Below are 27,460 nucleotides of genomic sequence, written 5' to 3'. Positions count from 1 at the left end.
TGTTTTAAATTATAAAAAAAAAAAAAAGAAAAGCAAGCTTACCAATAAAGTGGTAGAAAAAAAGAGATTTCGTTGGAAATTTTAAATTTTTATTTCAGCGCAAAATCTTCAGCTGCAGATTAAAATTCCGCTTCAAATGCGTTTTGCTGGACATTTTTTCTAAAGCAGGTGGGTAATGTAGGTTTAAAAAGGATTATGTTAAACACATAAATCCGACTCATTGTCCTTACTGCAGTAGGAAATTGAAGAGCTGGTAAACATGTCAACTTGTCATTTCAGCATGGCGCTGATTTATCATATTTTTTCCTGCTATTTCTTACCCTTACTGACTTTTTATATTTTTATACCCAGCTGTACTTGTACATAGGGTATTATAACTTTGATTGGATAACGGTTGGTTGTACAGGTATACAGGAATCAAGATAGATATAGACTTCCATATATCAAAATCATCAGTATCGCAATAAAATTTGATTGAGCCATGTCCGTCCGCCCGTCCGTCCGTCCGTCTGTCCGTTAACACGATAACTTGAGTAAATATTGAGATATATTCACCAAATTTGGTACACAAGCTTATCTGGATCCAGAATAGATTGGTATTGAAAATGAGTGAAATCGGATGATAACCACGCCCAATTTTATAATCATATATAACATTTTGGAAAACACAAAAAACCTGATTATTTAGTAAATAATACACCTAGAATGTTGATATTTAAAGTGTGGACATGGACATGTGGATATTGAGACTTTTGATAAAAATTGGAAAAAAAAAATTTAAAATGGGCGTGGCATCGCCCACTTGCGATAAAATCAATTTTTCAAATATTATTAATCCCAAATCAGAAATCGTTAAACCTATCGTAACAAAATTCGGCACAGAGGTTGCCTTTACTATAAGGAATGCTTTGAAGAAAAATTAACGAAATCGGTTAAGGACCACGCCCAATTTTATATAAAAATGTTTAAAAGGGTCGTGGTCGAATAAAATTAGCTATATCTTATTCCAAGTGGATTTATAACAATAAATAGGAAAAACTTCAAATTTCAAAAAATGGGCGTGGCACCGCCCTGTTCATGACTAAGCAATTTTCTATGTTTCGGAAGCCATAACTCGAAGAAAAATTAGCTGAGAATAGAAACATATGCATATGTATTATTGCGCAGCCTTGTAACACTATTAAGCACACAAAACAAACAACAACAGCATTCCAAATGTACAGCTGGGTATGTCATTTTTTGTTTCACCCGAACTTAGACTTCCTTACTTGTTATTTAGTATATTTGCTAGTCATTGTTTTTATACCTTTCATGAACATGAAATGGTATATTAACTTTGGTCCGATGTTTGTAACGTTGAGAAATATAGAAGATAGACTCATCATTAAGTATACCGAATTGATCAGGGTGACGTAATGAGTTGATATAGCCATGTTCGTCTGTCCGTCCGTCTGTTTGTTTGAACGCAAACTAGTCCCTCAAATTTTGAGATGTCTCAATGAAATTTTACACAAGGATGTATTTTTGTATGATATTAGACATTTGTCGGATCCGGTAGGATCGGACCACTATAACATATATCTCCCATACAACCGATCGTTCAGATAGAAAGATTTTTGGCAATTTCTCCCTTAATTTCCAATATAAAAACGTTAAACTTGGTAATATTTATTCTAATATATCATAGAAGATTTCCTGTAAAAATCATTTCGATCGGATCTATATATAATATATATCCTATACAACCCATCGTTCAGATAAGGGGGTTTTTTGCCATTTTTTATTTTATATTTATCTTAAAAATCGTTTAGGTATGTACATCTGTTCACTATATATTTCTTATCTTATACATCCGATTATTTGGAGATTACGAACGGGATAAGATTATTTTTCAGCTGTGCCGAAGACAGTCCCGTCCTTACTAGTTTTTTTTTTGTTTTTGTTGTTGTTCGCCACTGCTGCCTTTTGTTACTTTTACCTTTTAATTTCTTTTCATTTAGAGTTGTTATTGTGTCGTTCATTTTGAGTGCCAAGCAAGTGCCTAAGCAGGCGAACCATCTGCTTGATGACCGCAAGACTGCATTGCACCAACGGTGGCCACAGCAGGAACTCTGGTAATTTGTATAATTTGTGTTGTTGGTTGTTGCATTGTCATCATCAAGCAGTCATTATAATAAGTACATATGAAGGCAAATAGGTAGTGGTATCTTTGAATATGTAAATGTATGTGTGCTAATAGTGGATTAATTTAATATATAGCAAAAGCCTAATTGCACTGGCTATGATAAAATGAGGCATGGGCACCAAGTACTCGTGAAATTTGATACGACATTCGAAAGCTAATTATTTTAAATTACAAAAGTTAAGCAAAAACAAGTAAGGACGGGACTGTCTTAGGCTGTGCCGAAGACTTCATACCTTTCATGAATGGAGCTGAACAATAATCTTATCCCGTTCGTAATCTCCAAATAATCGGTTGTATAAGATCAGAAATATATAGTGAACAGATGAACATACCTAAACGATTTTTAAGATAAACATAAAATAAAAAATGGCAAAAAACCCCCTTATCTGAAAGATCGTTTGTATGGGATATATATTATATATAGCTCCGATCAAAATGATTTTTACAGGAAATCTTCTATGATATATTTGAATATATATCACGAAGTTTCACGTTTTTATATTGGAAACTAAGAGAGAAATGGCCAAAAATATTTCAATCTGAACGATCGGTTGTATGGGATAGGTATATACTATATACATATAGCTCCGATCAAAGTGATTTTTTCAGGAAATCTTCTATGATATATTAGAATAAATATCACCATTTAACGTTTTTATATTGAAAATTAAGGGAGAAATTGCCAAAAATCTTTCTATCTGAACGATCGGTTGTATGGGATATATACTATATATAGCTCCGATCAAAGTAATTTTTTCAAAATTTATTCTACGATATATTAAAATATATATAACCGAGTTTCAAGTATATACTTTCTAAATTAAGGAAGAAATGGCCAAAAACCTTTCTATCTGAATGATCGGCTGTGTGGGATATAACTATATATAGCTCCGATCAAAGTAAGTTTTTCAGGATATATTTTATGATATATTGGAATATATATCACCGAGTTTCACGTTTATACTTTCTAAATTGCAGCAGGACTGACCAAAGTCGTCTTATCTGAACGATCGGTTGTATGGGAGATATATGTTATAGTGGTCCGATCCTACCGGATACGACAAATGTCTATTATAATACAAAAATACATCCTCATCTTTCATGAAAGGTATAATAAAAGTTTAAACTCTCTTGTTATTTTATTAGATAGTTTAATGGTTTCTACTGGTAAGTTTACTGGTTATTGAACGGCTAAACTTACCTGTTAGATGAAGGCTATTTTTATTAGACCTAAAATAAGGTAAAGAAGTTAACAAACTTATATATAGCAAGTACCCACTGCATGTTAGAATATTCCCAAGGTGGGTATAAAAGATTTTAAGCCGAGCTTCTCTTTAAATTTGCGTGTTGTTGTAGTTGTTGTATTAACGGCAAAGACATTCCCCGAAGGTTTTGGGAAGTGTTATCGATGTTGATGGTCCTTTGCCGGAAATAGATGCGGTACGTAACGGTAACAAAGCACCATTAAGGCACCAGCCCGACCATCTCGGGAGCGATTTATATGACCACATTAAACCTTCTAGGCCATTCCGCCCCCCTAGTTCCATGAAGAAATTGGAGTCGCCAGAGCCTATCGAGCTAAATATGTGTATGATGCATTCATATTTGTAACAGGATTCCCCTCGCGTAGGTGAGGTTGACAATTGGGTTGTGGAAGCTTTGAAGCTATAAAGCTTTGTATTGCGCTTATCAACCGCTTGAACCAATTTGCGTCGTGCTGATTTCTATTGGTGGGATGTAGGTCACACATGTTTTACGTCCACTCCAAACGGCATCTGCAAGGTAGATGAGTTTTCACTGAGAAGCTTTTCATCGAAGAAACACACTCGGAGTACTTGCTAAATCACTGCCGAAGGCGAACCTAGCTTAGAAAACTTTATTATTATTAAAAAAACTTTATTCCAAATTTTTGGTTATTGTTTTGTCCGTGGATTGAAGCCAGGATCTTTGGTGTGGTAGGCGGAACACGTCAGAACCACACCATGGCAGCCCCCTGTCGCAAAAAGCGAGTTAAATCCAAAGTCCCTTTCTGGTTTGTGAGGTAGGCCTAGGACCTGCCACGTATGTATACTTTTAACGTGAGTCCCTGCCACTTTAGGCTCACGTATCAAACACACTGATGTAAATGCATGATCATTTGCCCAAATATCGGCTCCATGTTTCCTGACCAAAACACTTCGTAGCTTAATCTTTGGGACATCACCATGTACATGATACAATTTTACAAATCTAATGCAAGTAACAAGGGATGTGAACAAGCTTTTCTGATTACCAGGATATCCTGGGACCGAATCGTTACAAACGATCCGTGATCGAATGCCGTTTTTTAAATTACTATAGATCGGAAATGGTGCATTGGATTAATGAAATATGTGAACTAGGGACAACGCGTACTCACTAAATTCATAATATATTATTATTTTTTTAATAGTTGGATAGCCTTATTTTAATCGCTTGTGTGAAAAGCGTTTTCGACCCGTGATCGTATGTTACGATTCCATAGCTGTATAACAAAAACTCGTCGTGATTACAACCTTGTAGGGTAGGGGCATCCCCCAGCTACTAATCACATTTACTCTAGATCCGACGCCAATAACATATCAAAAAGAAGAGTGAGCACTTACCCCACTCTTTCAATTACCAATTGCTATCTTCAAACGAAAGGCATTTGGTTATCTCCATTAACCCAGAAAACTTTTATCAATTACCAACAGTACAACTTAAGGATTCGCATCTCAACCTTTTGTTAGACCTTCCGCATAAGAATCTTTGAAAAATGTATGTTTAGGTTAGAATAGGTAAAGAGGCTGCTTTACCCTTGTGGACAGCCAAGGGAAAATTTTATTGCCAACTTTCCAACGAAGAAAACCGAATAACTCCGAAGGTAATACTGTGTCCTCTACTTAGAAAGATGAAGAGATCGCTTTACTCTAAAGTAAATGCTTTATTGCAAAAATCAGCGGAGAAGAGATTGCATAGCTTCGTTTAGCATGCTTTGTTGTCCACAACCCCAAAAGTGAACTCCTACTCATGTTAGAAAAAAATCAACCATGCAAGCGGAAACAATACTAGGCGGGATTCACCTGGAATGCCCGAACTCTTTTAGAAGAACATACCGATTCCCTGCTTTTTCAGTTGGTTGTTGTGCTCACCAAGACAAAGGCCAATATCATCGCCCTACTGAAAGCACGATAGAGGGGGGGGGGGGGGGGGGGGGGGGAAGCAAAAGGACAATAGCGCCTTGCAACGTCCACTACATTGGCCATATGAACAAATGTGCAGTTTGGAACCGAGATATTGTTCAAGAGGGTACGAAACCTCACTCCCAAGTACTGTCGTATATGGCTGAGAATGAGCGTCATGCCGCGATCCCTATATAACTTTTTCTATATATCGTTTGTATGCGCTTACACGTCTTTATACGATGCAGACGACAAGGACAAGTAAGGATTCACTCTATAAGAAACTAGAAAACACATACGATGGCTGACCTAGCCATGATATTAAAATCATGCTGCGCCATCTTAATGATAGGGTGAGCAAGAAAGCTTTACCAGAAGCCAATTGCTTCAAGCTTTGCCAGCTTCTTATCCATAACAATCGATACCAAAAAGTTGCTATTATAGTATCAACAGCAAAGTGTGATAATCAAGTTATTGGTTTGTTATCGGCTTGTTATCGCCGAGTCATCGTCGTCTTCTTATTGGTTTATTATCGGCAAGTATATCTGTAACGCAGATATGTCATTGATTTTATATTGAAGTTTTATTGGTATCGGTTTCAAAACAAACCGATAACACGCCGATAACAAATTGGATGTCCTCCGATAACAAATCGGTAACTTTTCGATGAAAAATGGAAAAAATGTGATTGAAATCTTCACTGTGACACATTCAGTCTTTGTGAGTTCTTTATTGACCGACCAGTTCAGCATTAATAAACATTTTATAACAAATCTATAGTTTTTTGATAACACATCGGAAACTTTGCGATAAATAATAAATGGCTTTTCTATAATTAGCCGCCAATAACGTCTGATAATACATAAGTAACTTATCGATAGTTAGTCGATAGTTTCTCAATAAAAAATCGATAAATCTTTTCTTAAAAATCATAATGAATTCGACGAAATTTCGATAATAATACGATAATACGAAAATAACAAATCGTAAACTTTTTGATAGCAAATTGATAACTTTTTTAAAGCAAGTCGATAACAAATCGATAACACGGTGATAACGTAAACAAACACTTGTCGATAGCAAGCCTATAGTTTTTGTGATAACACGTCCAAAATGTATCGATAAATAATCGATAGCTAGTCGAAAAATTTTTATACTCAGCTGAGCAAAGCTCACTGAGTATATTAACTTTGTTCGCATAACGGTACCCCGTAACTGCATAAACTGATCGAGATAGATATAGACTTCTATATATCAAAATGATCTGGGCGAAAAAGGAAATTCATTCAGCCCTGTCCGTCCGTCTTGAGCCATAATTTTGAGGTATCGTACTGAAATTTGGTACGTAAGTTCCTGGGAACTCGTCTCAGATCGCTATTTAAAATGAACAAAATCGGATTATAACCACGACCACTTTTTCGATATCGAAAATTTTGAAAACCCGAAAAAGTGCGATAATTCAATACCAAAGACGGATAAAGCGATGCCACTTGGTAGGTGTGTTGACCTTATGATGCAGAATGGAAAATTAGTAAAATTTTGGACAACTGGCGTGGCACCGTCCACTTTTAAAAGAAGGTAATTTAAAAGTTTTGCAAGTTGTAATTTGGCAGCTGAGTATGTAATGTTCGGTTACACCCGACATAAGCTTTCCTTACTTGTTTGATAAGAAATCGTTAATTTTTTGATTACAAATCAATATCACGCCAACAGCTTATTGGTAGCACTCCGCTAGCAAACCAATTACTTTTCGGTAACAAATCGATAGCTTTTCGGCAGCATATTCGATAAATAATCGACAACTTTTCGAAAATAAACCAAATTCGGTAAAGAACCTATGTTATCTAACTAACGGTAGCTCGAAACCGAATAATAAAGTTCTTCAATTTGCTACACGTTTCAATTCGTTTACGCTTTATGTGCATTTAAATACAGACGAAAGTACACGAAATATCCGTTATTGACTTCATAGTCATTAACTGAGAGTCACGTAATAACAGCACAAGCACGCACGTACAAATAAGTACATGTCGTAAGTTTTTTGTGCTCCTAGAAATTTGTTGTTTTTTTTTTTTTAGTTTCCTGATTTTGTATGGCGCGTATTGCTCGCATTTCCGTAATACTCATAATAATTGTATCGCTTGCCAGCTGTTGGTCGTTGTGTTCGTGCAAAGTTCATGGCCTCATTGGTGAGTGGAGGTAAAAACTAGTAGCATTTGTTTATAAGTATGTGTTGAAGTATATAGCGCTTATATGTATATGTAAATGAAAGCTCATTTGTTGCTTATTTGCTTAACACGACGCTATAAAATTGCAAAGTCAACATACAACCATACTTTTTTTCCTTTTCACAATACTTTCTCCAATACCCCACCTAAATGGTCTAGCGTTACTTAGACGCGTTCCCAATTTTTTAGAAACCACTTTATGAATGACATTATCATAAAGGACAGATGTTTGAATTTTGCAACCTCATTTGGTTTTATTGTATTTTTATACTCAGTTGAGCAGAGCTCACAGAGTATAATAACTTTGATTGGATAACGGTTGGTTGTACATATATAAAGGAATCGAGATAGATATAGACTTCCATATATCAAAATAATCAGGATCGAAAAAAAATTTGATTGAGCCATGTCCGTCCGTCCGTCCGTCCGTCCGTTAACACGATAACTTGAGTAAATTTTGAGGTATCTTGATGAAATTTGGTATGTAGGTTCCTGAGCACTCATCTCAGATCGCTATTTAAAATGAACGATATTGGACTATAACCACGCCCACTTTTTCGATATCGAAAATTTCGAAAAACCGAAAAAGTGCGATAATTCATCACGAAAGACAGATAAAGCGACGAAACTTGGTAGATGATTTGAACATATGACGCAGAATAGAAAATTAGTAAAATTTTGGACAATGGGCGTGGCACCGCCCACTTTTAAAAGAAGGTAATTTAAAACTTTTGCAAGCTGTAATTTGGCAGTCGTTGAAGATATCATGATGAAATTTGGCAGGAACGTTACTCCTATTACTATATGTACGCTTAATAAAAATTAGCAAAATCGGAGGGGGACCACGCCCACTCTTTAAAAAAAATTTTTTTAAAGTAAAATTTTAACAAAAAATTTAATATCTTTACAGTATATAAGTAAATTATGTCAACATTCAACTCCAGTAATGATGTGGTGCAACAAAATACAAAAATAAAAGAAAATTTTAAAATGGGCGTGGCTCCGCCCTTTTTCATTTAATTTCTCTAGGATACTTTTAACGCCATAAGACGAACAAAAATTAACCAATCCTTTTGAAATTTGGTAGGGGCATAGATTTTATGACGTTAACTGTTTTCTGTGAAAATGGGCGGAATCGGTTCATGCCACGCTCAGGTTTTATACACAGTCGTCCGTCTGTCCTTCCGCACGGCCGTTAACACGATAACTTGAGCAAAAATCGACATATCTTTAATGAACTTAGTTCACGTGCTTACTTGAACTCACTTTATGTTGGTATGAAAAATGAACTAAATCCGACCATGATCACGCCCACTTTTTCGATATCGAAAATTACGAAAAATGAAAAAATGCCATAATTCTATACCAAATACGAAAAAAGGGATGAAACATGGTAAGGTAATTGGATTGTTTTATTGACGCGAAATATAACTTTAGAAAAAACTTTATAAAATGGTTGTGACACCTACCATATTAAGTAGAAGAAAATTAAAAAAGTTCTGCAGGGCGAAATAAAAAACCCTTAAAATCTTGGCAGGTACTACATATATAAATAAATTAGCAGAATCCAACAGATGATGTTCTGGGTCACCCTGGTTCACATTTTGGTCGATATCTGGAAAACGCCTTCACATATACAACTACCACCACTCCCTTTTAAAATTCCCATTAATACCTTTAATTTGATATCCATATCGTACAAAATCATTCTAGAGTCACCCCTGGTCCACCTTTATGGCGATATCTTGAAAAGGCGTCCAGCTACAGAACTAAGCCCCACGCCCTTTTAAAATACTCATTAACACCTTTCATTTGATACCCATATCGTACAAACATATTCTAAAGTCACCCCTGGTCCAACTTTATGGCGATATCTCGAAAAGGCGTCCACCTATGGAACTATGGATTACTCTCTTTTAAAATACTCATTAACACCTTTCATTTGATACCCATATCGTACAAACGCATTCTAGAGTCACCTCTGGTCTACCTTTATGGCGATATTTCGAAACGGCATCCACCTATAGAACTAAGGCCCACTCCCTTTTAAAATACTCATTAACACCATTCGTTTGATGCCTATATTGTACAAACAAATTCTACGGTCACCCCTGGTCCACCTTTGTGGCGATATCTCGAAACGGCGTCCACCTATGGAAATAAGGAATACTCCCTTTTAAAATACTCATTAACATCTTTCATTTGATACCCATATCGTATAAACGCATTCTAGAGTCAATCCTGATTCACCTTTATGGCGATATCCCTAAATGGCGTCCACATATAGAACTATGGTCCACTCCCTCATAAAATACTCTTTAATGCCTTTCATTTCATACACATGTCATACAAAAACATTCCAGGGTTTCCCTCGGTTCATTTTCCTACGGCGGCCACCGTGGTGTGATGGTAGCGTGCTCCGCCTATCACACCGTATGCCCTGGGTTCAACTCCCGGGCAAAGCAACATCAAAATTTTAGAAATAAGATTTTTCAATTAGAAGAAAATTTTTCTAAGCGGGGTCGCCCCTCGGCAGTGTTTGGCAAGCAATCCGGGTGTATTTCTGCCATGAAAAGCTCTCAGTGAAAACTCATCTGCCTTGCAGATGCCGTTCGGAGTCGGCATAAAACATGTAGGTCCCGTCCGGCCGATTTGTAGGGAAAATCAAGAGGAGCACGACGCAAATTGGAAGAGAAGCTCGGCCTTAGATCTCTTCGGAGGTTATCGCGCCTTACATTTATTTTTTTTTTATTTTTTTTTTCCCTTATATTGTCACCATAGCTCTCAACTGAGTATGTAATGTTCGGTTACACCCGAACTTAACCTTCCTTACTTGTTTTTTTTTTGGCTATTTGTATATTTCATCACACAACAATAGCGCTCTGATTATTATTTCGTACAAATCTACATCATTTATTTTCATCATAACATTTTTAATTTTTTACTCTCTTCCTTTGGGTTTGTGAAGCGCTTCTGTGTGGATTCTAAAAAATTTGTTTCAAACTAAATTTTTTATTTCATCAATCAGTTTTAGGAATTTTTTGGTCGTTTTCCTCTCCGCAAGCTTTCGCACATCATTTGTTATCACTTGACAAATGCTTTCACACATCCGTCTTAATTTTTTTTTGCAAATGTCTTCAAACTACTTTTTTGATTTGGTATATTTGCTCTGTTATTACTATCACTGTGATGTTTTGTTCCCCATCGGTCGTATTTGTTGAAACGTAACGGTATGTTTCTGCTTTAACCAAACATGCTTTACGTACAAACACGCTTAAGACATTGCCAAATTGATATATGGTCTGTTTTTCTGGTGTTGGTTTGGTTAGGTTAAAAGGACTGGGCCGAAAAGTTGTGATTCCCTAAACGGTAAGTACTTACTGTACAGGCAACCATGTATCGAAACACTTTGTGGAGTCAGTTAAGTCAACTATCGCCCTTATTTGGGATTCAAGGGGTTGATAAGCCCAATACAAAGCGTTATAGCTTCAGAGCTTCCGCAACCTAATTCTCAACCTCACCTACGCGAGTGGAGTTCTGTTACAAATATGAATATATCATACACATGCCCAGCAGGTGAGGCTCTGGTGACCTCAAGTTCCTCACGGAACTAGGGGGTGGGGGACGGGATGGCTTAGAAGGTTTAATGTGGTCATATAAGGGCTAGTATCTTAATTATGCTTTGTTACCGGAACGTACCGGATATATTACCGGCAAATGACCATCAATATCTATAACACCCCCAAAACCTTCGGGTAGTTTCTTTGTCGTTAATACAACAACAACAACATCGCCCGTATATCGAGCATAGAAACTTCCCCATTCTACTAAGCGCTAGACAGTGACACAAAATATGCTGCCCACATTCCTCCTCCTCAATACATATGCAGCTGCGACAATAATCGCAAGGTTCGATGCCTATCAGTGACCAGTGAGAATCCTTACCAAGGGTGAAAGCCTTTATTCAGGCTCAAAATAGTGTTAGAGGTTCCTTTACCAAAGGAAGATCAAAGCAACCTGGAGTACTCGCATGTAGGATGTGCTGTCTGCCAGAGCATATTTACCTTGCATATAGTGTTCGTGCTCGTACGGAATTTTAAAGAGGCAGAGAGGTATACCTATCTTATGATTTTCGGTAAGGATGTGGGCGCTCCTACTCCTATTGGCCAGCTTATCAGTTGCTTCCAATATCCCTGTTTCCAGGTACCCATATAAGGCTGATACTGATTTGCTGGAGGGAGTGTCATTTAAAGATCTGCGGAATTGAGTGGTGGACTTTGCGTTGCCGAAACATTTGTCCAAGGCCTGGCTGTACGAGAAAGTTATCACGCGTTTCCCGTTTTTGGGCACAAGCGCCAAATGAGGAAGATCATGTTGCACATTTGTTTAACCTTATCGTGTCGGAATGCACATTGTGAAATTCCCACTGAAAATGTTCCTGGGAGTGCAATAACCAGCGAGAGTACTGGTAATAAAACTACGGCTTTGATGCTCAAGATGGTAGCATGACTACCACTTCCACATGACATTTTCTTCAATACGCAGGGCGGCAATAATGCCAATTTTCTTCGCTACGAAGTCCAGCGGTGGCAGGTGCAGGTTTGTGGAAAGTGAAGACAAAAGCGCTGCTAATGCAAAACTCCGAGCTCATATGGTTTTTTTATTAGGGTTTAAGATTCGTAGGCTTTGTAAGCGCATGCCACCAAACCACAACGCCACACAGTAAAATGAGGCGTGCAATGGTTGTTTAGATCCAATGTACTACTTTGGGAAAAAACCTCCACTTTGCACCAGCTTCTCTTCAAATTAGTTTCCTCTTAAGAATGATTCCCAGATACTTAACTTTGACGCAGAAAACCAGGCTTTCGCCGCCAATCTTAAGATTCGAGTGTAAGATTCGGCGTTTTGCCCCTTTTTTTGAAGAGGACTTGTTCAGTTCGTTCCGGGCTGACCACGAGTCCCTAATTTCTTGTCAAGTTACATATTTTGATAATGCAATATCCACTCTATTGAAAAGAGTTTGAGGTAAGTTTCTCCGCATAGTAACGCAACTATCGTCCGCGTAAGCAATCATCTTATGGAACACCCCTCCACTACCTTGTCAATCAACGCTCACCAGCCAAACGTAGTGTAGAGAGAACAACTCCTTGCGGAGTGCCACCATTTACCAAACTATAGAGCTTATTTCCACTTTGCAAGTCTCTAGGCATTCGTCGATGCGCAAGCTTATTGAAAGCACCTGCTACATCCAATAATGCCACCAGTGTGTGTTCCTTAAGGTGAAGTGACCTATTAAATAAAGATACCAAGGAGGGTATAGCAGTTTGGATTGATCTGTCTTTAATATACGCTTGTTGGTTTTGCAGAGTTTCTTTTATAAAGTTGTAAAAATATAGATATAAGAAAGATATAGACCTGAAACCGTGCGATTTTGTATGGGAGGCTTTCCCCTCCTTTTCTAAAGAAACTACCTTAACCTCCTCTATAATGCGCGTAGGTAATTAAATCTTAGCCAGGTTATAAATATAACTTTTAATATTAGCTTGATAAGTTCGGCAGTGTGCTGCAGTTGGGGTACAAAGATACCATATGGACCTGGTGACTAATAAGGCCTTAAAGTTTTCTCTCATCTGTGATCCCTTTCACCGGCTGTGACGGGGGTGCGAATTCACTGATTTTGGCAGCAGGCACGTACACGCATCATGGAAAGTGTGTATATAAAAGTAGGTTTTAAGTGCCCGTGCAGCAAACGGTTTTCGAGCGTTTTCGATCAAGGAAGCATTCTCTTCAATTGGCAGGCAGCAGATGTGGATTCAGTATTACTGCAACAGTTTGTCCAAGAAGACGGCTTGTTTATAGAAATCTAGATCGTCGCCAGATCACCACCAAGGTGGCTAATGTGCTTTCTTTGTATTAATAATCTAGCAAACCCTTTCTCAAACAGACTTGCACTGCTGGTTTAAGGTGCTGACGAGCTCATCCAGGACATCTTCATTACTGGGTTGGCGCATCACCCTACCCATTAAAATCTTGTAAATAAATTTTCTACAGTATATACAGTTTGTTTGTATACACCTAGGACCAGGGGGTGACTCAGATAGAGAGAAGCTGATATACCAGTGATTTGAGATGTACACAAAACGTTATCACCACGATCCCATCGCTCTGATTCTGCTGTTGGTCCCCCTATCACCGCTGTTCGTAGTGTACTATTACACAAATATTCGAGACATTTTCGAAAGTTTCATTTGAAATGAAAAAAGTTTCATTTGAAATGAAAAGAGTTTCAATTGATTTGATAAAAGTTTAGTTTGACTTGAAAAAAGTTTAATTTATTTTTAAAAGATTTTAATTTGACTTGAATTTTTTTTTGAAAATGCTAAATAGGTAAATATTTTGATTGCAAAGGCAAGAAAAGGCCGCCGCCGCTTTTTACGTTGAAAAATTTGTTTTTTTTTCTTCATTTATTTACTGTCAAGATCAGAAAAACAATTATATGCAGAAAACACAATTCTCTTCAGATAAAAAATTTGCAGAGGAATTAATTTAATTCTACTATGCTGCTGGGGGTCAAAGTTAAACAATTTAGCAAATAAATATTATTTAAATTAATTCCAGTCAACAGGACGTGTTAAGAAATAAGCTAAAAACAAAGAAGTAAGGACGGGACTGTCGTCGGCTGTGTCGAAGACATCATACCTTTCATGAATGGTGCTGAACAATAATCATATCCCATTCTTAATGTTCAAATAATCGGCTGTATAAGATATGAAATATATAGTGAACATATGTATATACCTAAGCAATTTTCAAGATACATATAAAATAAAAAATTGATAGGTACATTGTGTGGGGATGCAAAGTTTTTTTTGTGGTCTGCATGAAATGGCTATGACCATGAATCACTTATCTCAAAAATATATGGCGTAAACGTAAGCATTTGGTGAAATTTGAAGCTACTGTCTGTTAAAATGGTGTAGAAATTGAGAAAAGATTCTTATCTGAACAACCGGTTGTAGGGGACATATGCTATATATACGATAGGCCGGGTCGATTTGAGGGGAGGCAAAAAAATCGCCCATTGCTCTGTGAAAGTCATATTCTAGGTATTAAAATAAGAAACTTTGCCGAAGGAACCATACCTCTAAAACGAATTCTGATGTCCCCCCCCCCCTTTGGGTCGTAGGGGCAAATTTTGAAAAATCCCAAATTGAAATGCCTATGTTTTTTTCTTTTTCAGAATTCGTTTTAGAGGTATGGTTCCTTCGGCAAAGTTTCTAATTTTGATCCCTAGAATACGACTTTTACAGAGCAATGAGCGATTTTTAAATCGACTCGCCCTAATATACAACCGATCTCTTCGAAATTTTCAGACAACAATATTTATTATATACGAAAGGTTATGGTGAAAGTTCAAGGTTCTAGCTGTTAAAATCGTGTAGAAATTGCAAAAAGATTCTTATCTGAATAACCGGTTGTAGGGGACATATGTTATATATACCACCGATTTATAAAATTTTTTCAGACAATATTTCATGCTCTTTACGTAAGCATTCGGTGAAACTCGAAGCCTCTAGATGTTAAAATAGGACAGTAATTACGAAAAGCTTTTTTTTCTGTAAAATCGGTTGCGGGGGATATATGCTGTAGTGGTCTGATCCGGCCGGTTCCGACAATTGTCTAATCGGACACCTAATTACATCTGCTCACCAAATTTTATCAAGATATCTCAAAAATTGAGGGACTAGTTTGCAAACCAACAGACAGACGGACTGACGGACATTCCCGACATGGCTAAATCAACTCAGCTCTTCGTTCTGATCATTTCGGTATACTTATTGGTGGGTCTATTTATTTTCCTTCAAGAACTTACAGTTTTGAGATTCGTGACAAAGTTAACATACCATTTCATTTTCATGAAAGGTATAAAAAACGATAAAAAAGAAAAAGAAATATAAAAAATAATAATAATCTCTGTAGCCAGCAAAGCCCCAGAAGTGGCAATTTTCGCTTTTTTCCACATCAAGGTCATTAGAGTAATTTATTCATGCAGACTCGCAATATATTTTACACACAAACATATGCTACATATACACTTTGCACCGGTATTTCGAATTAACCATTGTTGTGCTACCTTCATTGCTTAAAAAAGCCCTAAAGGTGTCTTGGGCAAACAAAGAAGTTAATTAAATTGCTGTAAATTGCGACCTAAGCAAACTTTTATTTCTTTATCTTATTTAGTTTGTATTTGTTTCCGTTTTTCGTTTCTTTTTTGCGTTTGTTGTTATACCTTTCATGAACATCAAATCGTATATTAACTTTCGTCCGATGTTTGTAACGTTGAGAAATATAGAAGAGAGACTCGCCATTAAGTAAACCGAATAGATCAGGGCGACGAACTGAGTTGATATAGCCATGTCCGTGTGTCCGTTCGTCCGTTTGTCCGTCCGTCCGTCTGTCCGTCCGTCTGTTTGTTTGAACGCAAACTAGTCCCTCAAATTTTGAGATATCTCAATGAAATTTGACACAGGGATGTATTTTTGTATTATATTACACATTTGTCGGCTCCGGTAGGATCGTACCACTATAACATATATCTCCCATACAACCGATCGTTCAGATTTTGGTCATTCCTGCCGCAATTAAGAAAGTATAAACGTGAAACTAGAATATATATCATATTCCAATACATTATAGAAAATATCCTGCAAAAATCACTTTGATCGGAGCTATATATAGTTATATCCCATACAACCGATCCTTCCGATAGAAAGATTTTTGGCCATTTCTCCCTTAATTTAGAAAGTATAAACCTGAAACTCGGTGATATATATTTTAATATATCATAGAAGGTTTCCTGAAAAAATCACTTTGATCGGAGCTATATATAGTATATATCCCATACAACCGATCGTTCAGATAGAAAGATTTTTGGCAATTTCTCCCTTAATTTCCAATATAAAAACGTTAAACTTGGTGATATTTATTCTAATATATCATAGAAAATTTTGTGAAAAAATCATTTCGATCGGAGCTATATATAATATATATCCCATACAACCGATCGTTCAGATAAGGGGTTTTTTGCCATTTTTTGTTTTATGTTTATCTTAAAAATCGTTTAGGTATGTACATCTGTTCACTATATATTTCTTATCTTATACATCCGATTATTTGGAGATTACGGACAGGATAAGATTATTATTCAGCCCCATTCATGAAAGATATGAAGCCTTCGGCACAGCCGAAGACATTCCCGTCCTTAAGTGTTTTTATACCTTTCATGAAAATGAAATGGTATATTAATTTCGTCACGAAACCGAAAATTGTAAGTCCTTAAAGGAAAATAGATAGACCCACCATTAAGTATACCGAAATAATCAGGTTGAAGAGCTGAGTTGATTTAGCCATGTCCGTCTGTCCGTCTGTCCGTCTGTCTGTTTGTATGCAAACTAGTCCCTCAATTTTTGAGATATCTTGATAAAATTTGGTGAGCATGTGTATTTGGGTGTCCGATTAGACATTTGTCGGAACCGACCGGATCGGACCACTATAGCATATATCCTCCATACAACCGATTTTTCAGAAAAAGAGGATTTTTGTAATATCTTACCCAATTTAACAGATTGAAGCTTCAAACTTCACCATATACTTTCGTATATTGCACATATTGTTGCCTGAAAAAATTTATGAGATCGGTCGTATATATAGTATATATCCCCCACAACCGATTGTTCAGATAAGGAACTTTTCGTAATTACTGCCCTATTTTAAGAGCTAGAGGCTTCAAATTTCAGCGAATGCTTACGTATATAGCATATATTGTTGTCTGAAAAAATCATAAAGATCGGTGGTATATATAGTATATATATGGTGGTATATATAGTATATATATATATAATTTCGCAAATTTTAGCCCCATTTTAACAGCTAGAAGTTTCAAATTTCACCGAATATTTACTTATATAGCATATATTGTTGTCTGAAAAAATTATAGAGATCGGTTGTATATATAGTATATATCTCATACAACCGATTGTTCAGATAAGAAACTTTTCGCAATTTCTACCCCATTTTAACAGCTATAAGCTTCAAATTTCACCGATTGGTTATGTATATAGCATATATTGTTGTCTGAAAAAATCATAGAGATCGGTTGTATATATAGTATATATCTCATACAACCGATTGTTCAGATAAGAAACTTTTCGCAATTTCTACCCCATTTTAACAGCTATAAGCTTCAAATTTCACTGATTGCTTACGTACATAACATATATTGTCGTCTGAAAAAATCATAGAGATCGGTTGTATATATAGTATATATCTCATACAACCGATTGTTCAGATAAGAAACTTTTCGCAATTTCTACCCCATTTTAACAGTTAGAAGCTTCAAATTTCACAAAATGCTTTCGTATATAGCATATATTGTTGTCTGAAAAAATCATAGAGATCGGTGGTATATATATTATATACTTCATATAAACTGTCATATTGGACCCTTTTTTACGGCTAGAAGCTTCAAGATTCATTAAATTTCATCAAATAGTTACGTTTACGTCATATATTTTTGGAATACGTGATTCGTAGCCATAGTTTTTACATGCCGACCACAAAAAACGTGAAGCTTTGCATCCTCACACAGATTACCTACCTATTTTTTATTTTATATTTATCTTAAAAATCGTTTAGATATGTTCAAATTTGACCAAATGCTTACGTGTATAGCATATATTGTTGTCTGAGAAAATCATAGATACCGGTGGTATATATAGTATATATCCCATACAACCGATTGTTCAGATAAGAAACTTTGCGCAATTTCTTCCCCATTTTAACAGTTATAAGCTTCAAATTTCACCGATTGCTTACGTATATAGTATATATTGTTGTGTGAAAAAATCATGGAGATCGGTGATATATATAATATATATATGATGGTATATATAGTATATATATATAGTATATATATATTTTTTTACGATTTCGGCCCCATATTAACAGCTAGAAGCTTCACCAACTGCTTACGTGTATAGCATACATTGATGTCTGAAAAAATCGTTGAGATCGGTGGTATACATAGTATATATCTCATACAACCGATTGTTCAGATAAGAAACTTTGCGCAATTTCTGCCCCGTTTTAACAGTTAGAAGCTTCAAATTTCACAAAATGCTTTCGTATATAGCATATATTGTTGTCTGAAAAAATCATAGAGATCGGTGGTATATATATTATATACCTCATATAAACTGTCATATTGGATCCTTTTTTACGGCTAGAAGCTTCAAGATTCATCAAATTTCATCAAATAGTTACGTTTACGTCATATATTTTTGGAATACGTGATTCGTAGCCATAGTTTTTACATGCAGACCACAAAAAACGTGAAGCTTTGCATCCTCACACAGATTACCTACCTATTTTTTATTTTATATTTATCTTAAAAATCGTTTAGATATGTTCAAATTTGACCAAATGCTTACGTGTATAGCATATATTGTTGTCTGAGAAAATCATAGATACCGGTGGTATATATAGTATATATCCCATACAACCGATTGTTCAGATAAGAAACTTTGCGCAATTTCTTCCCCATTTTAACAGTTATAAGCTTCAAATTTCACCGATTGCTTACGTATATAGCATGTATTGTTGTGTGAAAAAATCATGGAGATCGGTGATATATATAATATATATATGATGGTATATATAGTATATATATATAGTATATATATATTTTTTTACGATTTCGGCCCCATATTAACAGCTAGAAGCTTCAAATTTCACCAACTGCTTACGTGTATAGCATATATTGATGTCTGAAAAAATCATTGAGATCGGTGGTACACATAGTATATATCTCATACAACCGATCGTTCAGATAAGAAACTTTACGCAATTTCTGCCCCGTTTTAACAGTTAGAAGCTTCAAATTTCACAAAATGCTTACGTATATAGCATATATTGTTGTCTGAAAAAATCATAGAGATCGGTCGTATATATATTATATACTTCATATAAACTGTCATTTTGACCCCTTTTTTACGGCTAGAATCTTCAAAATTCATCAAATTTCATCAAATAGTTACGTTTTCGTCATATATTTTTGAAATACGTGATTCGTAGTCATATTTTTTACACGCAGACCACAAAAAACCTGAAACTTTGCATCCTCACACGAATTACCTACCTGTTTTTTATTTTATATTTATCTTAAAAATCGTTAAGGTATGTAGATCTGTTCACTAGATATTTCTTATCTTATACATCCGATTATTCGGAGATTACGAACGGGATAAGATTATTGTTCAGCCCCATTCATGAAAGGTATGAAGTCTTCGGCACAGCCGAAGACAGTCCCGTTCTTACTTGTTTGTTTTTGTTTTAGATCCTGCCTTTCAGTTTAATTCAGCGGCGCTTAAACTGTACGAAGGGAAAGTAAAAACAAATAAAGCAAAGTTCTACTTTTTTTGTTCTGTTTATATGCCCCACTTCGATTTAAGTATATTTGACTTGCTCACTTCGTAAATCGGCCAATTGATGTTGAATTGATTCTGCTGCATTGCGAAGAAGATTAATTACAAGTAAAAGTATTTAAATTATTCGTACAAAAAATTTTGTAGCAGCTTTCAAAGTTACATCGATTTTGCTTTGCAGTTAGTTTGAGCTTAATTATAGTTGAGAATAATGCACTCAATTTCTTTTAAAAATTGATAATCGCTTAAACTTTTAAAAGTTTAATTAGTTAAGTATTTAGTTACAAAAATGTTGTCTAGATAAAAGCGAGCTGACCTGGCAAAGCTCTAGTTGCTGCAAAGATAAGCGTTGTCTAACAACAAGGTGGCGCACTTTTATTGCTGTTATGGTATTTGAAATGTTTACTTGAACAAAGCAAAACAAAAGTGGAAGAGTTAGGTTATGTTAGTCTAGGTTGGGTAGCAGCTGCCCAGCTAAGGAATCAAAATCTCTAACGGTGAAAATAACTTCCAGTTGTTTCGCCAATCGCTGCGTGGCAAGAATAAAACTAGGAATAAGGCACACATCGAACTCTGAAACTTTTTGCGCAGAGTCGAATATGTCCTGCCCTAGATGTTTTCCCCTTGCTCTTCCAGAGTAGAATAGCTGATCTCTAGTCGTTCCAAATATAGCTAAAAAAGCTGGGGCTCTCAAGTATATTAAGACGTATCGCATAGAATCCCACTGGGAAGTGCCATCGTTACACTCCAATAGCCATGGACAGATGAGATTTTGTAAGCCCTAATAGCTCCGCCGAGGGCTTGGAGCCCAGCGTTTTATAAGCTAGTTGCTCAGTACACCTTTATGTGATGGCAGCCAGATAAGTTTGATCAAAAAGTAAATAGATGTCACCGCAAACGAGGTTTAGCAATCCCTCACAGCCTCGACCTTATAGTGGCAGCGCTTATCGTTTTGATAGCCGCCGGACTATTTCACTAGATGTAAGATTTCCTAGCAGTTGTAGCTGCGTATCCTTTTTAGCGGCGACCTCCGCCTGGAAGATGCTGTAGTATTCAGGCATCCAAAATTTCTGACTAACATAAGCTCAGCGCATGATAATCTACCCTAAATCCTTCCATCCAGCCTCAACCATTCGTGAAGATGTGCAACAAACTCTCATCGTTATTAAATTCGCTAGTTTAGACTTTTCGGAGAGCAGGCTTTTACCTAATCTTCGTCTTCATGTTTAAACAGCTCGTCAGATAGCCGGTATTTCGAGAAACTCCTTCTCCCACTTCATCACCTGCTTCTCCATTCGCTGTTATAAGGATTCGTTGAAGATTTATTTCAGATTCCTACGCTACTTGCTGCTCCAAAAACCTACCTCTGAGAGCTAAGTCACTCTGAATAACTGGAGTTCTTAGTCTAGCGAACACAGAATAGGTGTACAGCAACCGCCCAATAGTTTCCTCCCTCAACTACAACTTCGTACAGCTGTTATAAAAACGCAATGTTTATTCAGAATACCCATCACGGTTCTACATTCTCTATTTAGTGCTAAAAATAAATTTGTTAAAGTCGTAAGACCTGCATATGATATCCTACACTTTGCAGCCTCGCGTTTTAATTCGCGCCTTTCCTACTTGGTGACCTTGGATGCGCTCCTTTCAGTTAGCTCATCCACTTTTTCATTTCCCTCTATTCCCGTGGACACAATATCTATGGATATTTCTCCCTATTCTGATTCCGTCTAGAGACTGCGTACACATTAATACACTTTAAGATGTTGTGCCATGCGAGAGTGGTGCCTAATTACTGCTTACAATCATGCCTAGGTATTTAGCATGCAGTCGATCCATCTCGTTAGAGCAGGATTTACTTTATTGTAATTGAGACCATCCATGGTTGCTCGTTCAGGGACATGGCTGAAAGCTCCTTAAGGTCTAGCAACACTCCTTAGGAATACTTCTTATATTCTAAGTTTGTCTCTATGTTTGTCGCCAATCTATGAAGTACCATGTCTACAGACTTGCAGTAAGTTTTTCCTCCATGTTGAACTTCTTATGCACATTTATAAGCCTATTAAAGGCTTTTGGCTGAAGTGACGCTAAACTAATGCGATTGTAGTGTTTGGGCTAAACATGACTGACCTATACCGCCTGGAAGGAAAACGACACGATCGGTTCTCCAAAGGTTGGGTACTTGATTCAGTTTTAGCCCGTGGTTGTTGTTGTAGCGATAAAGTATAAGCCCGAGCATCATGGAAACGGTGACCACATTGAATCTTCTAGACCAACTCTCGCACTCCACCCCTAGTTCTATGATGGGCGAGGTTGACAATTGGGTTGGAGAAGCTATAAATTCCGCTGGCAACTCCTTGAAAGGGTTGCGTACCCTTTGAAATATTTGGGTGTTTTCGTCGCCTCTTATGCAGGCATACCTGCTAGGGGTATGTTATATTGTGATACCCTTATCAACTCGTTGGGTATTACTGTAAGCTATTCCACGATCGACCTGCTCATCATTTGTAGTATGGCTGGAAATATACCATTTAGTTTGGGCGATTTACTTTTGAGAAAACTTTTCACTGCCCATTCGAGCTCATCTATCGATAGGAAATGTGTGTCGAGAAGAGTTTCAAGGAACTCCTCACTACAACGTGATATTGCCCCTTGAATTTCCCCTTGGTTCTTCCTCAACAGACCACTATACTCGCTCTGCACGCTTCGCTTTCCACGACCTTCGCAAGCTTAAACATATTGTAACAAATTTACTGCAATTCCCCTTTTTTTTGCAACTTTCTGCGAAGTTCGAATCACTAAACTGCTGAATAAATAACTCCACTCTTCAATAATGCAAAATGGCCTTTATTAAAGTACTTCACAATAACACTGATACTTCACAACCAATAGCTTGCTTAAATCAAACTGATTCCTGATGCCTCAGCCTGTGCCGCTTTTATACTCGTCGGTTTGCTCGTTCACCCATTTCTCCTAAGGTCTAGTACTTTCGTGAACCTGATGCTTGTTTACCAGCTATATACACGTATATTTGCAATTTGTATCCATATGCGTGTGTATATGTGAGCAGCTGATGATGAAATGCGCGTGTGAGTATCTCTCTCTGTTGCCCCGCGCTGTGCAGACATAATGATTAATTTGTTTACGTGCATACAAGTGTAGCAGCTTGCTTTATTGTTGTTGTGGCTTTATTTACTTAGTATTAGATAAGTGGTGTGAGTATCACGTAGTGTCACTAATATTCGTCACAATATCGTTTGCCTATCTTCTAAGAAGACTCAGCTCCTTGTTCTAACATGGCGGCTTTGCTTCTTCTCTGAATATTCTTAGACAAATTTCTTTTATGATATTACTGCCCTGGTTTTTATAAAGTAGCGCTCACTGATTTTTTTTATCGTGTAGCCAACCCCATTTGGACATACATACATACATATATTTTGAATTATAAAATCTCCCATTCATTCAATAAAATGAGAGTGCAAAAGCCATTGAGAAGGCAAAGTTAAAGTAAAAATTAATTCTGTGCATATAAAAGATTTCACATATGCTGCTATACAAATCGATTCAATAAGAAATTAACAAAAGCGAACAATAATAAAAGTGAATAAAAGCCAAATGTCAAAGAGTGAAGTAATACTTTTTGAATACTTGCGTGTTATTAAGGAGGATAGGAAATGTTTTCTGACTACAAATCATACAAAAGCTTAAGAAAAAAGTTGCTGATATTCAAATGCTATACAGAACCTTTTATTCCTTGCCAAAATCAAAAACTTAGAAATCTTTGATATTCTTGTCATAGCCACTTAAAGAACTCAGCAGACAATTTAAGGATGATCCTATCCTAACAGAGTTCATAATCAATTCAGTGCAGATGTATATTATAGGGTTTAAGCCAACACATACATACATACTTACATTCCCAATCACTTTGCGTATTCATTTTCAAGTCTCTCTGTTCATAATTTTTACTTGAAGATTTGAACATTTCAAGAATGATTGTAGCCCGACAAGTGCGTCACAATGCATCAACAATTGAATAGAAATCGAAATTAAAGATTACGCCCACCTGTAACAGCAATCAAAGAGACTATCAAAGTACGCACACATACATACAAATATAGCGACCTTAACGTTTGTCTGGCTTATGAATGCGGCCTTAGTACGAAAACTTATGTTTGCTAATGGCCGCGTTACAATAAAAATGTGCATGAGTTTAGATGCAAATGCAAACATCGTGACAATCGCGCAAGATGTTGCGTTTGTTAGTATAAAAGAACTTAGAGTTAGACTTAGCAGTTGAAAGCACTGTTATAAACATATTGTACCGAGTTTTGGGAAATCCTGGTTATTATGCACCTTCCGCTAACGTTCGAATCGCTGAACTGTCGAATAAATAACTCCAATATTCAGTATTGCAAACTGGTCTTTGTTTGGATTACTTTGGGGGTACTTCACAATTATACTTTACTTCACAACTAATAGCGCGTTTTAATCAAACTGATTAGTCATTCCTCAGCTTGCGCTGCTTTTATACTCTCTGTTGCCTCGTCCGCATATTTCGCCTAAGGTCTAGACGTTCACCTTTCCGAACTGTTGTATCTCCTGCTTGGTAATTTCGCTATATGCATGTGTATATGTGAGTAACAACTATTGCACTTACCATGCAAAAAATGCGACTAGTCTAGGATGAATCCGGGTTGAGTCGCAAAGGATTATGCGACTATGGCCAGTTCTCAACTCTTTCATGGGTTGAAGTGGTCCCTTTTGTTTGAGCATGTCCTATGAAGAGACCAATTGTACCTGTTTATGCCTGAACTGGTAGTGGCGGACAGGTCCTCTTTATACCACTACGGGTACTGTGGAACAGATCTTTTTTGCAATGTTCGACGCTTCCTCTGTTTACCCCAATGGGAAGTGCCCGGCAGGTCCTTTTTGTATCCATACGAGTAGTGTCGGACATACTCTCCTCGTGCCCTTACAGCCAGAGTAACACAAACCTATTTTGTTCGTTTCTGGGTACTGTGAGACAAGTTCTCGTTCTACCTGTACGGCATTTCTTACGGATTTTATAATTTTTTAAACTCACAATATAATACAATATTCCTTAATTTTTTTCGTATTGCTGGTGTACAATAATAAAAACAAAACAAATATTACGATAATGGAACATATGGTCCTAGTATTTTAGGTTCTCTATAGAGCTCAGAATTTTTCTTAAATAATGCTAATCAATAATATTCAATCTTTTTATTTTATTCATTTCGTAGTATATAGCCATCTAATATCGGGCAAACAGAAAATCTAGTCCCCTGCTTGAGCTTTGAAAGAGTTCTGGGGCAACAATGGAGCCGAATTGTTCAGTAATGGCAGAAAATACTATACATGTGTGTACCGATAATGGAAGAGGTCAGGTCTGCTGTTTACTGTGTCGATCCAAAAGTAAGTAAATCCTACAGTCAGAACCAGGTCAAGACTCCAGCTATTAGCGATGGCAGAGTTGCCAAATATCTAGGCAGCACTAAAGCTAGGTCCAAGAAAACTTCTACTTTTGCCAAGAGGACGAAGTTATTCTAAACATATGTAAGCCCTGGCACCTGATTGCGTTTCTTCCGTTTGCTCGTCAAACAAATTCTGGTAACACTATGTTCACATGTAGTCTATGTGAGCCAAACTCTTCTTCTTATGCTTTGCTTGCAAAAAAAGATGGAAGTTCGCTAATTTTTCATCTCATATGGTGCTGGTGATGCGCTCTTTGATGCTTTTCATCAATCTACTCATCTGTCAGCGCACGATGTTGCAATGGAAAACTTACGTGAAGCGGTTTTGAGTATCCCCTACATTCATACATACATATATTGGTGTTCATGTTCTTTATATTATTAATGTGACAAGCAAAGTGCTGTTCCTTGTCAGCCGCCATTTGGCTCGAGGGAAACCGATGATTGGTTTTGTGTGCCAATTCAATTTGCCATTAATTTCAAAGTGTTTCTCATTGTTGGTGTTTGCAATGTGTACATAGGGTGTAATACCGTTATTGTTGCAAGCGTCTCCTACTGCTGGTCTCATTTCATTTAGCATTATTACTGATTTCCCTTTGGACTGTCGGTTATTGTTTGTTTAGCTGCACTGAATTGTTGTGGTCTTCCAGTAACTTCTAAATTTTGCTTTTACAAAGTTTTTGTGGTAAATTTACTACACGCGCGTGGATAAAATAAAAAAAATAAATGTAAGGCGCGATAACCTCGGAAGAGATCTAAGGCCGAGCTCCTCTTCCAATTTGCGTCGTGCTCCTCTTGATTTTTCCCTACAAATTGGCCGGACGGGACCTACATGTTTTTATGCCGACTCCGAACGGCATCTGCAAGGCAGATGAGTTTTCACTGAGAGCTTTTCATGGCAGAAATACAATCGGAGCGCTTGCCAAAAACTGCCGAGGGGCGACCCCGCTTAGAAAAATTTTCTTCTAATTTAAAAATCTTATTTCTAAAATTTTGATGTTGCTTTTCCCGAGGTGTGAACCCAGGGCATACGGTGTGGTAGGCGGATCACGCTACCATCACACCACGGTGGCCGCCGTGGATAGGTAATATGTTTAACTGAAACTTTCTTTTATGAGTTTACAAAATTTGATAGCAGCAAAAAAATATTTATCAGAAACTTTACAGATATTTATATCGGGTTCGCTTAATACCAATATGATATTGAGATGTTTGTTTTGCGGTGATTTATAGCTCTCTCAGGGCATGTGTTGAAAGTTTAAATATTTGTGTTTTATATGGTACCTTGTTGTTGTTGTATTTAAGAAAAAGATACTCCCCGCGGGTGTTGGGGAGTGAAATCGATGTGGATGGTCTGGTACGTTCCGGTAACAAAGCACCATTGAGATTCTGGCCCGACTATCTCGGAAACGATTTACATGACCCCAGTAAACTTTTTTGCTTTAACGTCCCCAGCTTTGACGTACTCGACACTCATAACCCGGGTGCACTGTCTTACAAGCTTGTGTATTTCTCTCAAATCTTCACCCAAGATACTTAGGCGTTTCCTGACGTTTCTTCCCGTACCCGCATTTACATCCCAAACTTCAAGGCAGCTCACACTTGAAGGCCATTGCCAAAAATTATACATCACAGCTGGCAATGCTGTCTGTTACTGACTGCAAGCGATCAATCCTGAATTTCTGCTTTTTTTCTCCAAAGTCTTACTGATTCACTAGTGATAACTTTAGTTCTTCTCAAATATTGACCATCCTCACTCTCCCATGTTCGATGTAAGCAGCCAGATATCAATTGTAAACTGTTCCACTGTGCTCACTGCGGCTTGGCAAGATTACTCTCTGCTGAAATATCTTCTCTAGTTGGTTAATCGACTTTTGATGCCAAC

The 27,460-nt window shown here is 36.9% G+C and overlaps 1 protein-coding gene across 1 annotated transcript in view; it reads left to right on the top strand.

Annotated features, from left to right (window-relative positions):
- Positions 1-27,460, top strand: part of LOC137238899 (uncharacterized) — a 183,919-nt gene continuing 156,459 nt past the window's right edge. The window contains exon 1 of the mRNA XM_067763924.1: positions 1-168. The gene's annotated coding sequence lies outside the window, so the exon portion shown is untranslated. The remainder of the gene's footprint in view (positions 169-27,460) is intronic.

Source organism: Eurosta solidaginis, chromosome 1 (assembly GCF_040869045.1).
Source record: "Eurosta solidaginis isolate ZX-2024a chromosome 1, ASM4086904v1, whole genome shotgun sequence".
Classification (NCBI taxonomy): Eukaryota; Metazoa; Arthropoda; class Insecta; order Diptera; family Tephritidae; genus Eurosta; species Eurosta solidaginis.
The sequence above is the reverse complement of the archived record's forward strand: the minus strand, read 5'-3'. Positions and strand labels throughout refer to the sequence as shown.